Raw genomic sequence first — 13134 nt, 5'->3', positions numbered from 1 at the left:
TTGATTGTTTGATATTAAGTTTCAAAACTACACAGTGTTATAATAGGGAAAATCAGGAAATGAAATAAAGGGATCTATAAAGAGAGAATATTTTATTTAATTGATCCTATTATTTGTATTCCATTCCTACCTATCATAGTCAATGGAAAAAGTTTTATCTTTCCTTTCTGTTAAAAAAAACTTATAAAATTAGCATATTTTCATAATAAAAATAACTAGAAATCTATAATAAAAATGATTATGAGCAAACAAAATAATAACTATCCATTAATAACTTCACTGAAATTAAGCAGTATTCTAAATGAGTATTTTTAATAAATCAAAAAAGATGTTTTTAGAGTTTTGATAAGAGAATTTTAAACCTATGATTCGCCTGTTTTTCTGATATCTATTTTCCCCCCAGAATTTCTAAATCCACTTAAGGCAGTTTTATAAACTGACATATTTTAGCTTGAATGGTAAATGTATTTTTAAAGCTAAAATATGTCTATTCAACTAGTCCTAGATTTTTTTACCTCCATGTAGGCTAATTTTTGTAAATAAGTTATCTGAGGAGACTAAGTTCATCTCCTTAATGCATGTACCATAACATGTGTATATATTTTTCTAAAACTTGGGAAATTATTACATCTGTAGTTCTACAATAAAAATATTTCATATGTTGTTTCAAATCAATGATGATTTAAATGTAAACAGGGTAATCCACATAAAAAATCTAATATAACACTTTAATATTGCCATATCACATGGCTAGCATGAAAGGATACACTTTTGAGACTGAATTATTAGATGAGGTATCACAAGGACGTATGAAGAGGATTTATCATTAGTCTTTCTGAATGAATGCTACTGGATGGTACCATGAAGATTAAATGACACAATTATGCATACAAATATCTAAATGGAAGGTAGCAGTGATCACACGTGTTTCCAACTTTACTCCCTTTCATTGCACAAAATTTTAGCACTGAATTACACCTTGGTGTTTAACCTAGTCATCCAACCTAATTTTAAAAACAAGAGAACTAAGGTTCCAAGAGTTAACTGACTCATCCAAGACCATAAATTTTATCATTTACCAAACTGGCATCAGAACTAGTTACCTGACTGTAAGATGACTTCTCACTTCATTTGAAAGTGTTGTATACAGAACATAAGGAAAATAATACAGTTGGCTCTCCAAATCTGTGTTTCCTGAACCCACGGATTCAAATATTCAAAAATATTCCACCCCCCTCCAAATCCCAGAAGGTTCTAAAGAGAAAAACTTGGAATTGCTGCATTCTGGCAACTATTTACATAGTATTTACATTGTATTAGGTATTAGAAGTGATTACTTAAAACATATGGAAGGACATATGTAAGTTATATGTAAATACTACACTACAGGATTGTATATAATGGGCTTGAGCATCCCTTACATAAAGATTTTGGTATTCCCTGGGGGTTCTGAAACCAAGCCCCCACAGAATCTGAAGGATGCCTATATTTTTATAGTATGTTAGCTAAAACATAAGTTATTTTTTCTCTTTTGCTATAGTCTTCATGCTCTAAGTATAACAGTAATTCTGAAGTCATTTGATATCATTTCCACATAATGTCCCACCTAAAAAAGTCAAAATTAATTTCTTACTTCTCTGTTAGGAAGCATGTCAACACAGCAGAATTAGTCATGTATTGTTTGAATGTATAATCCTGCTATCTTTTGAAAACTACTCTTCTGGATTTCAAGATAATTTAGCACGGCATAACTTTTTCTGTGGTCCCCAAATTGCCCCTCATTATCATACTGTACCTTTTTCCTGAAAGAGAAACCCTCGACCAGCACCCTCAAGACTTATTTGTTCATGCGTGGCTCTACGAAAGTTGCTGTCTTTGTCACTTTCCCCTCAAGACCTCCCTCAAGTTCATGTTCTTGCTCTAATTACCCCTGTTTCAGACTTGATCTCCTCTTTTCTGTCTAGTGTGGCTTTGAATGTGGTCCCCTTGTGGCTATTGATGACAGACTGGATTGGCAAGTGGGTTATACACCTGAGGAAAGCAGGGGGAATGAGGGGAAGAGGAGAGCAAAATGGGGAGAAGGTGGGAGAAAGGGAGAGAGAGGCTGCAGTGTTACAATCATGTACATTTTCTAAATAGAAGAGTAAATATTAGACTTCACATGCCGGGGTCTAAAGGATCATCCTTGAAAGGAAGTGAGACCTGTCTGATTATTTTTCCATGTCAGTTGTGATGCTCTGTACTTACATATCAAAAGAGAAAGAAAAAGTAACTTTAGGTTGACAAATAAGCCTTTTGCATTCCAGTCTGAACATGTCTGAGTTAAACACTGAGTCATCCCCTAGTCCAAATACTAAAACACTAAAAGAAAAGATGTCAAGTTTTTTCCTTGTTGAAAACCAGCTGCATCATTCACCAGGAAATTTTTAAAGTAATAATTTGTATGTTTTACTTTATTTTCATTTTGCATAAGATGATTAGCTCCAGAATCTGACTGATAGCCCAGAATTATCTTGACAAGGTCTACATGCACACCAGTACACACCTGTTTCTCCCCGATTCGTGTTTCATTTAGTAGAAAATTCCCAACCAGGTCATCCTAGTTCACTGGCATCTGACTGTTGTCTCCCCTGCCCTTTAATTGTTCCTATCTCTTTAAAAAAAAAAAAAGAAAGAAAGAAAGAAAACAGAATAACCATAGTTGTTACTGCTCTTAACTGCAATTCCTCCCTTAACAGAACTTTTAAAATTGCTTTTTTTTCTGTTTTGCTACTCATGCTACTATTACAGCCCTTCTTTATTGGAAACAGAGATATGTAATATACGTTGTTTGGCACTAAAAAGAGCACGACTCTCATTTCTGGAAAGGTTAGACAAATAAGCATCTGTCAAATATGTTCAGAGACTTTAGCTGGAGTATATTTTTGTGTGTTCTCATGGTTTTCTTGTCAGTTATCTTAAAGTTCACTTCTTACACCCCTTCCCCTTCAGTAATCTTTCATATTTTAAGCTATTAGTAAATAAAAATATTAGATGCTCTGTAGTCAAAGGAAATTCTCATATTTTAGATCTTCAGATAAATCCGTATACATTCATCCTCTATTGGGACCCAGTGATCAGTTAATGCTATAAACTTTTCACAAGGACACTTTAAGTTAGCACTATATAATAAAACTTTCTGCAGGGTTGGAAATGTTTTATAGCTGTGTTGTTCCAGAATGGTAACCACGAGCCACATGTGCTGTTTTACATTTGAAATATGGCTCGGGCAACAGAGGAATTGAATTTTTACCTTATTTAATTCTAATTTTCATAACTACCTGTGGCTGGTTTGTTAGAAAGTGTAGGTTAAATAAAATGAAGAAAATATGCAAGTGATAAAAAAAATGTAATCTATACATCCATGTATTTTGAGTCCAAATTTGAACTGTAGATCATTGTCCATCCTCCATCTTCCCTGGCCTAAACCTCATCAGTGTTTTTAAATATATTTCCCACAATAACAATGAGTTCAAATGGCCTTTCTGAGAAAAGATCTTTTGTAAGGTAGGAGGCAGGTTATATTAAAATATTTCAGAGCAGTGACTGTTACTTTTAACTTAATAAATCATTTGATATACATCCAGATCTATCGTGGTTTTTTTTTAAGTTAACAGAACACATATAAAAATAGTTAATCTAGGAAAACCATACTTGCATTGCTTGCTCAAATTAAATATAAAACAGAAGGAAATTTTTACTTTGTAAATAGTTTAGCCATAGTCATACTCTCATTTACAGATGTTTTAGTATTGATGAATGGAAGTTTAGAATAAGAAGAGACCTTAAATCCATGTCTATGACAGTCATAGTTGAACTGATTGATTATATTGTCTTTCAAACAAATATTGATTGAATCATGTCTGCATTCCCATTGGTCCAATGGTGGTCTTGACAGAAGCCTAGGCACTTGAAACTGGCTCAGTCCTATCTGGATATTAATATTTTAAATGCATGGCCATTTATAATTATTATTTTTCTTCAAACCTTTATTCTTGATTTTCTAATTCACTTGATTAATATTTTATGCCTTCTGTAAAGTTAAGTAGCATGTGTATCTGTATGTAATAAACAAAGAAAGCATGGGATAGGAAAAGAAGTTGCCTTTGCATCTGTTTCTGATTCGCAGAGCTAGGAGTGAGGTGTTTATGCAGGCAGTCCACAGAGCTAAGATATCAGTCGGCAGTTTGCTGTAAGCACATGTTCAATTATTAAAATAGTCGACATTTTATGTCTGATAGCCATAGCGAGGTCACGACATTAATTTATCCAGAGTATTGTGGGCAACTGTCTAGAGAAAAAATAGCATAAAAGACACTGATGTTAGTATACATGTATACTATCATGTGAATTGAATCGCCAGTCTATGTCTGACGCAGGATGCAGCATGCTTGGGGCTGGTGCATGGGGATGACCCAGAAAGTTGTTATGGGGAGGGAGGTGGGAGGGGGGTTCATGTTTGGTAATGCATGTAAGAATTAAAGATTTTAAAATTTAAAAAATAAAAAACTAAAATTAAAAAAAAAAAAAAGACACTGATGATGCTGGAGAGAGACAGAAAAAGAAAAAGAAAGATGGATCAGAGCAAAGAGACTCTAAGAGGTGACCAATTTAATACACACAGGTAGAACAGGAGGGCTGAAGTCAGCAGGCGTCTCACTGTTACCAACAGTAACTATTTTAAGCTGTGCTGTGCATGTGTTGATTTCTGTTATGGGTTTTCATTAGATTCTAAGCTTTGGTTAGACTCTATTCTAGTCCTTGGTTTCTGAAATCTAATATTGCATTTGTTGTTTCAGTGCTCAGTGATTCTTTGCTCTTTCTTCTCTGTCCCTTTCTTCCCCTTCTCCATTCCCCTCCCTCTTCCTATTTCTTCGTTTCCTTTTCTTCCCACCTCATATTCTTTCCCTTCCTGCCTTTCTCTCTCCGGTGAGAGTGTGTACTTAATACCATGCCTCCTCCCGGTGACCACTTCGTTCTTTATTTGCGTTTTTTGGTTTTGCACTTGAATTTTTCCTTTTTTTCTGTTCTTTTTCTTTCAAATCAGAAGCCTGTAGGAGCAGCTTATAGAGGTACATATCCTACTGCAGATGCTTCTTTCTGAGTTATGTGATGTTTTTTTTGGAACCTCTGCAAATGATCGTCCTTCATGTTTGTTGCCACAGATCTATTGCCAAACTGCTACCTTAGTTGGTCCTGCAGTGCTGCAGTGCATGCTGGGATCTGTCTGTGTGAGTAAACCGAAATCTCTCCACCACCAGACAGCGTTAGAGTTGGCTTGAGAGCTGCCTTACTTTTCTTCCCTTTGTGTGTTTCTTGTGTGCTGCAGAGTCACCGATGGCTAGCTCTGTCTGGCAAATAATTCAGAAATATCGCTCATGTAGAAAGAAAAGGTAGGCTGTTTACTGCATTCTGTCATTAAAGGGAACAACTGAAGAACAAAGGAACTGGAAAAATACCTATATACAGCTTTTTAAGTTATGAAACGCTGTAGCACAAACACGACCATTCAGCCAGACTTTTACTTCCTTTTGTAACAATGCACAGAGTAGATTGTTTTCACATCTGTACACAAATCCATATTTTCTGTAAACATATATTTAATTTTTAATATTTGTAGTCTGCACACATTTCTTAGTCTCCAAGACTTTCACATATTCATCAACACGGCTATGTGTTATTATTTTTTGAAAGTTCTTAAATCAAAAAAGTGAAATATATACCAACATCCTTTTGGTTGATTTCATTCCAGTAAGTTAGGGTTTCAACACAGTTTAAATCATATTGATGATTCAGATACTGGCAGATCTTGTAATTCCTATGAAATGAGAGCACAGCTAATAAAAATATTAAGCAATTATTTTTGTTAAAATCATAGCTTTTTTCATCATGCAATAGAAATGATTGATCCTGAAAGAACCACCTCACTCATCTGTCTCTTGGGCTGTTTGGGGGCTTCATATATAGAAGTGGAAAAGCTCCTTTTGCTCTTTCGTCAGCCGGGGAGGCAGAATGGGGATTGGTGGGGGGTGGTTGTGGAATAAGGCGTTGAATAAACTCCAGGGCTGCTAGAGAATTGCTGGCATTATTTCTCTATCACGTGTGAGCCTGGCTGCCTGCTTCCTGAGGTAGTGAATCCAGGATAAGACTGTGTCGGAGCCTGTTTCCACAACTGTATTTGGAAATCTGTCTTATTGATTTGGGGGTGGGGGGTGGAGAAGGGGTGGGGATCGGAGTGTGAGGTGAGGGGAGGACCAACTGACTACTGGCTCACTGAAGCACAAGACAGTTTCTTCCGGAAAGATGTCAAACAACTCAGACATAGCCACAGAGGAAGTAGAAAGGTGGAAAAATAAGGAGACCCTGGAAGAAATGAAGGCTTTGGGGCTTTTCCTTTTTACTCCTTTTCTTTCTTTCCTTCTTTCTTTTTTCCCCCCCATCATCTGACCTGCAAAGGCTAGAGTGACAGCGTCATGCAAATACTGCAGTCCCGCAGGTCTGGGAGAGGGTGGATGCTAGACTGTGAGTTAATGTTAATGATGAGCGCAGTGAAAATACCAGCCGCTGCCACCCCCTGCACACAGAAGCGCTCTGAGTCAGCATCAGATGCTTTGCCTCGCCTCTCGCTGGGTGTCTGTATGCCTGTGCGCGCGCGTGCTCGCTCGGGCATCCGTGTCTAGCCGAAGGGAGGGGGTGGCGTGTGAGTGCGTGGAGGGTAAAAGCCAGTCAGTCAGTGAGAAGCAAAGGTACGTTGGAGAGCAACTAAAATCTGACTGATTTCCATCTTTGGAGCATCAGATGTATTCCCTAAGGAGGATGGGTCTCCGTGATGGGGGTGGTATAATTATGTTAATGTCATATTTATGGAGGGGTGAGATTTTTCATTCTAATAATTGGTTGAATGCTATGGTCAAAAATTGTAAAGCCATATTCAGTTTTAAGGAAAAGCATGGACTTATATCTAAGGACTGTTTTATTATTCTTTTTTTCTTTTTTTCATTTTTCTGCTTTTTGTGAGTGGTGCTTTTTTGTTTTATTTTTTAAAAAAACTATTTACTATTTTAAACCATAACTGATTCTGTATGGAAAATCAAACGATAAACAAAAAGAGATCTTATATAATGATGCATTACATCATGGAGCAGAATATTTAAAGTCTTACAAGGCAAAGTAAAGATCTGGACAGAGCGTGGGGGCTGGTGGTTGGAAAGGGGTGTGGTACTAGGGTGGAGGAGGGGGGCCAGTTAGCAAATATTTTGTGCAGTATAGCTTTCCTTGCAGCTTACTTGGAAATGGATGATTCACCTGTTTTACAGGAAAACATTCTAATTCTTTCCGTTTTTGTTTTTGTTTTTTTTTTTTTTTCCTCCTCTTTTCCCTTTTAAGATCAACCACTTCAGAAGAACCAGATTCCACTTCTGTGGCCAGGACTTTTATGTTATGGCTGGTCTGATTGTTTTACCCTGCGTTCTATGCTTCTAAACCTTGGATCATTCCTAAAGTACAAATTCTGTTCTCGAACCACAAACAAGGATAAAAGATCGGAAGAAATTCAGTGAATATCCAGGGTTGGAATTGTGTATTTTCAGAAGTGTTGAGCTTTATAATGCAATTATTTAAAGATAGAGTCTTTTATTTTCTTATGTTGCCAGCATTTTAAGTTACGTGTTTATTAAGTGGCACTGATCAAATAACTACAGAGTATGCATGGAAATATTGGCTGTCTGAATAGTTTGGAGATTCAAAGAGAAATAGCAAGCTGCAGAGGTACTAAATTATGACATGCAAAAAAGTTTTTGTTTTATTCTTAACTGCAACAGTGTGTGTGTATATATATATATATATATACATATATATGTATGCATACATATATATATATATGTATTAGATTTAAAGTGTTATATGTCCTGGGCCCACCTGACAAGTTGTGGTGTGTAGGCGTATAATGGGAAGCAAAATTCAATTAGGTCCCATTAACTGGCATATAATCCTTCTTTAATGTAATAGAAGCTATGGTGTTGCTGTACAAATTTGCTAGAAACAGATTTTTAACCCATTTTTGGTCTCTTTCTTAGATCTAATGGAATGACTCTTAACTGTTCATTATCTGCATTGTTCCTTACAGTCTTCATTATTTTAAGGTCTGAAATTAGTCTATCAATGGTTGTTGTGAATATTCAGCTCATCCTAACTTATATATGCCATACATACATCTATATTTCTACGTGTGTATTTTCATTAGTATTGAGAGGGAAAAGTTAACTGAACCCAACTGTAATTTCTAAACTAGCCTTATTACTGGAAGAAGAATTCTACCGCATCAAATCGGACTTTTCCTAGTCCCTGAGACCCTAACTTGTGAGGTATTTTAGTAACATCACAAGTCAGGCTCTTGGGACCTAGGCGGAGGGAACTAGCACCTTTGGACCTTATTGACTGTCTGCAGTTACCATCAGAACAAAAGAACACACATAGATTCTGCCTAGGAGAAAAGAACAATGCTCTTATTTATAATCAGCAATGTTATCACCATGACCCACCCCCAAAAATGCTATTTTCAGAAGCTGTTCTCTAAAGTGATGACAGAGTTGCACAGAAATAGCATTTGTATTATATCATAATGACCATATAAAAGCAATATAAGATATCTATGTAAGAACCAAAATTAAAATACAGTGTTTTTGAAATGCTTCTTTTGGTGTATTTTCAGGTGGCTAGCCCAAGAGAGTAACTCCTTGGTTAATAATGAAGAGAGTGTTTTATATTTATATATTTTTTCTTATGCATAAAGATATATGCATTAGCTACTTAAATAATTCCTACATGTTTTCGTAACTGTGGCTGAAAATATGTAATATACAGCTCTAGACATGCTTGAGGCCTAGAAATAAAATGATTTACCGTCTTCTTTATTTGACCCTGTTAGAATTTATACTGACTTAAGAAGAATGCTGTTTTATACTTGGTATTTGTTGCCAGAGTTTTCTTTAGTCTTTTTAACCAGACAAAATGCTCGAAATGTCTTATAATAAGACATTATTTTGTTATGAGTATGAATTATCATAATTAGCAGGAATATGATATCTTTTCATTTTTGCATTTTGCTTGGCATATATCATAAATGTATGTGAGAAAATTTAGTAAACACCACCTATGAAGTCAGATAGTTCTAGTTCTTCTATAAATTGAATCTGAACTGCAGACTTATACTTTTATGAGAATTTTAATCTAATATAAGGTAACTATTACAACTATAACATGTCACACTTGAACATTATTAGCTATTGCCGTATCAAATGTGCATTTTTGAAAACAGAATCTTACATTAAATCTATTTTTAAATTTTATAATTATGTTGCAGATATTAAGATTCAAAATGGAGGCAACAGATTTTTCCATAATAGAAGAAACAATATTATTTCATTCTTTAAACTCTATTGCTTTACAGGGGTACTATAAATTGTATATATCTTCTCATTTTAAAAATAAATCTCAGGATGTGTTTTAGAATACTGTAATGGAGTTTCTGTCTACATTTTTATTGAATTTGTTAGAATTACTTATTATTTGAACTATCACAGAATACAAAACACTCATGAGTTATATTTCCTAAAAAATTGTTGTTAAAATATCATAAACATACCCCCCATCTGTACAGGCACATAGAATGTGTTTAAGGATGTATTTAAGCATGAATCCACTCTGTATCTTTTCAGATTTTGTATTTATATCACCTGCTTCATTAGTCTAATATCTCAAAATTTTAAGTATGTACATATGTATAAACATGTTTTAAAACTTCAAATGAACAGAGATAATATAAGCTGTAAAGTTTTGGGTAGTATTTATTTTTTACTTCTTTTAACCTTATTCTCATTGTAATTAAACATTGTTGAAAGCATAAGCTACTCAGTACAAAGAACTCTCTGTACCTACAAGTACACAGAAACTTGCTTATATTTAACAACAACATTTACCCAATGAATCAGAAAGTGTCTCACATAAAACACCACCACATGCAGGTATGTGTTTACAAACACCTGTTTTATTTTTTTTTTTTTTTTTTTTTTTTTTTAATTTTAGTTTTTTATTTTTTAAATTTTAAAATATTTAATTCTTACATGCATTCCCAAACATGAACCCCCCTCCCACCTCCCTCCCCATAACAACTTTCTGGGTCATCCCCATGCACCAGCCCCAAGCATGCTGCATCCTGCGTCAGACATAGACTGGCGATTCAATTCACATGATAGTATACATGTTAGAATGTCATTCTCCCAAATCATCCCACCCTCTCCCTCTCCCTCTGAGTCCAAAAGTCCGTTATACATATCTGTGTCTCTTTCCCTGTCTTGCATACAGGGTCGTCATTGCCATCTTCCTAAATTCCATATATATGTGTTAGTATACTGTATTGGTGTTTTTCTTTCTGGCTTACTTCACTCTGTATAATCGGCTCCAGTTTCATCCATCTCATCAGAACTGATTCAAATGAATTCTTTTTAACGGCTGAGTAATACTCCATTGTGTATATGTACCACAGCTTTCTTATCCATTCATCTGCTGATGGACATCTAGGTTGTTTCCATGTCCTGGCTATTATAAACAGTGCTGCGATGAACATTGGGGTACATGTGTCTCTTTCCATTCTGGTTTCCTCGGTGTGTATGCCCAGAAGTGGGATTGCTGGGTCATAAGGTAGTTCTATTTGCAATTTTTTAAGGAATCTCCACACTGTTCTCCATAGTGGCTGTACTAGTTTGCATTCCCACCAACAGTGTAGGAGGGTTCCCTTTTCTCCACACCCTCTCCAGCATTTATTGCTTGCAGATTTTTGGATCGCAGCCATTCTGACTGGTGTGAAGTGGTACCTCATTGTGGTTTTGATTTGCATTTCTCTAATAATGAGTGATGTTGAGCATCTTTTCATGTGTTTGTTAGCCATCCGTATGTCTTCTTTGGAGAAATGTCTATTTAGTTCTTTGGCCCATTTTTTGATTGGGTCGTTTATTTTTCTGGAATTGAGCTGCATAAGTTGCTTGTATATTTTTGAGATTAGTTGTTTGTCAGTTGCTTCATTTGCTATTATTTTCTCCCATTCAGAAGGCTGTCTTTTCACCTTGCTTATAGTTTCCTTTGTTGTGCAGAAGCTTTTAATTTTAATTAGATCCCATTTGTTTATTTTTGCTTTTATTTCCAGAATTCTGGGAGGTGGATCATAGAGGATCCTGCTGTGATTTATGTCTGAGAGTGTTTTGCCTATGTTCTCCTCTAGGAGTTTTATAGTTTCTGATCTTACATTTAGATCTTTAATCCATTTTGAGTTTATTTTTGTGTGCGGTGTTAGAAAGTGATCTAGTTTCATTCTTTTACAAGTGGTTGACCAGTTTTCCCAGCACCACTTGTTAAACAGATTGTCTTTACTCCATTGTATATTCTTGCCTCCTTTGTCAAAGATAAGGTGTCCATATGTGTGTGGATTTATCTCTGGGCTTTCTATTTTGTTCCATTGATCTATATGTCTGTCTTTGTGCCAGTACCATACTGTCTTGATGACTGTGGCTTTGTAGTAGAGCCTGAAGTCAGGCAAGTTGATTCCTCCAGTTCCATTCTTCTTTCTCAAGATTGCTTTGGCTATTCGAGGTTCCAGAACTAGAACAAATAATTTCAAGATTTGTATGGAAATACAAAAAACCTCGAATAGCCAAACACCTGTTTTAAAAGCAATATGTATAATGTGTTCCATCACTTTAGTTCCAAAATGATGTAAGGGAGAGATGTTTGTTGGCTTTAATGTTATCAAATGGAAGCTATCTCAAATGCAGGATTTTTTATGTCATCGTATTTACGAATCACACTATATATTAACTTCTGCTTCATAGTCAGAAGATACCAATGCTAGACTTAAAGTGCAACTGTGTTTATTTTCCACATAAACATATAAATATATATATACATGTTACTAATCATCATGCATTCTGCATGAACCCTCTGTATGTAATGTTTGATATGTCAACTATCTGTTCTGATTGCATCATTGATAAAGCTTTTCTCTTACTCCATAAAGGTGAGTACAGATATAAGTGAGTAACTTTACTCATATAAATTACTTTATGCTGTATATGGATAGATGGATGCCACTTTTTCTGCATTTCTATCTTAGCTGTCACAGGATGATATTGTTTGGGTGCTGTATAAAATGATTTGGAAAATCAGATCTTACTAAGCTTAAAATAAAGGGAGAGATCTACAACAAAGAGTGAGAAAATGATGTGTGTTGCATACAAAAAAAGCAGTGATCTTAACAATTCTATGGCTTCCTGGTTGGGAGACCAGTCTGAGCCAGACGCATATATTAAAGGCTGTCTGCCGCCGATGTGAGCTTGCTCAATGCGGTGGAAATGAGGAATCACCTCTTCTCTGACACCAGCTTATTTTTACATTTTAATTTTGAAATAGCAAATCACTGTTTTACATAAACATACTAACCCCTGCTTGATTCTTTGCCTTTTTCACATTGTTTGCTATTTACTGTCAACTTCCAGCTCTGTTTTTTTTTTTAAGTATCATCTCTCACCTTAAACATCTATCAAATACCAATGACGTATTAATTTTTCTTTTGTCTCTTTTACATTGCTCTGTTAATATTGTGATACTCATGCTTTTAACTTTTAATCTCTGTAAGGAAAACAGCAATTTTTCAAAACTGACATTTTTTAAAGCCTTTTAGGATCCATCAAGGAAGCCACTTCTGGAATTTTGCCAAATCTAAATATGATTATATTTCATTTTTGGGTTCATGGGGTCAATATCTTTCTGAGTATAAAAGTCCTTAACACTTTAGTGTGCCAGTAAAGCTGCAGTAGAGGTACAGAGATTAAGCTACATTAATAACGTCTAGAAGAGGTATAGGTGTCTCAGGGGAATTATAATGCAGGTTAATTACTAATGAAATTACAAGTGGTGGATACTGCCTTAAATTCCTTAAACTCAAATGGACATACTAGTACATGTGCCCAGACTTAGTCTAATTCGCCTGGTGAATATTTAAAAGGTTTTGCATGTTGTTGTGTTTAGATGAGTTTCTAGAAAAGC

The sequence above is a fragment of the Ovis canadensis genome, chromosome 1, assembly GCF_042477335.2.
Source record: "Ovis canadensis isolate MfBH-ARS-UI-01 breed Bighorn chromosome 1, ARS-UI_OviCan_v2, whole genome shotgun sequence".
Lineage (NCBI taxonomy): Eukaryota > Metazoa > Chordata > Mammalia > Artiodactyla > Bovidae > Ovis > Ovis canadensis.
Note: the sequence above shows the minus strand (reverse complement) of the source record.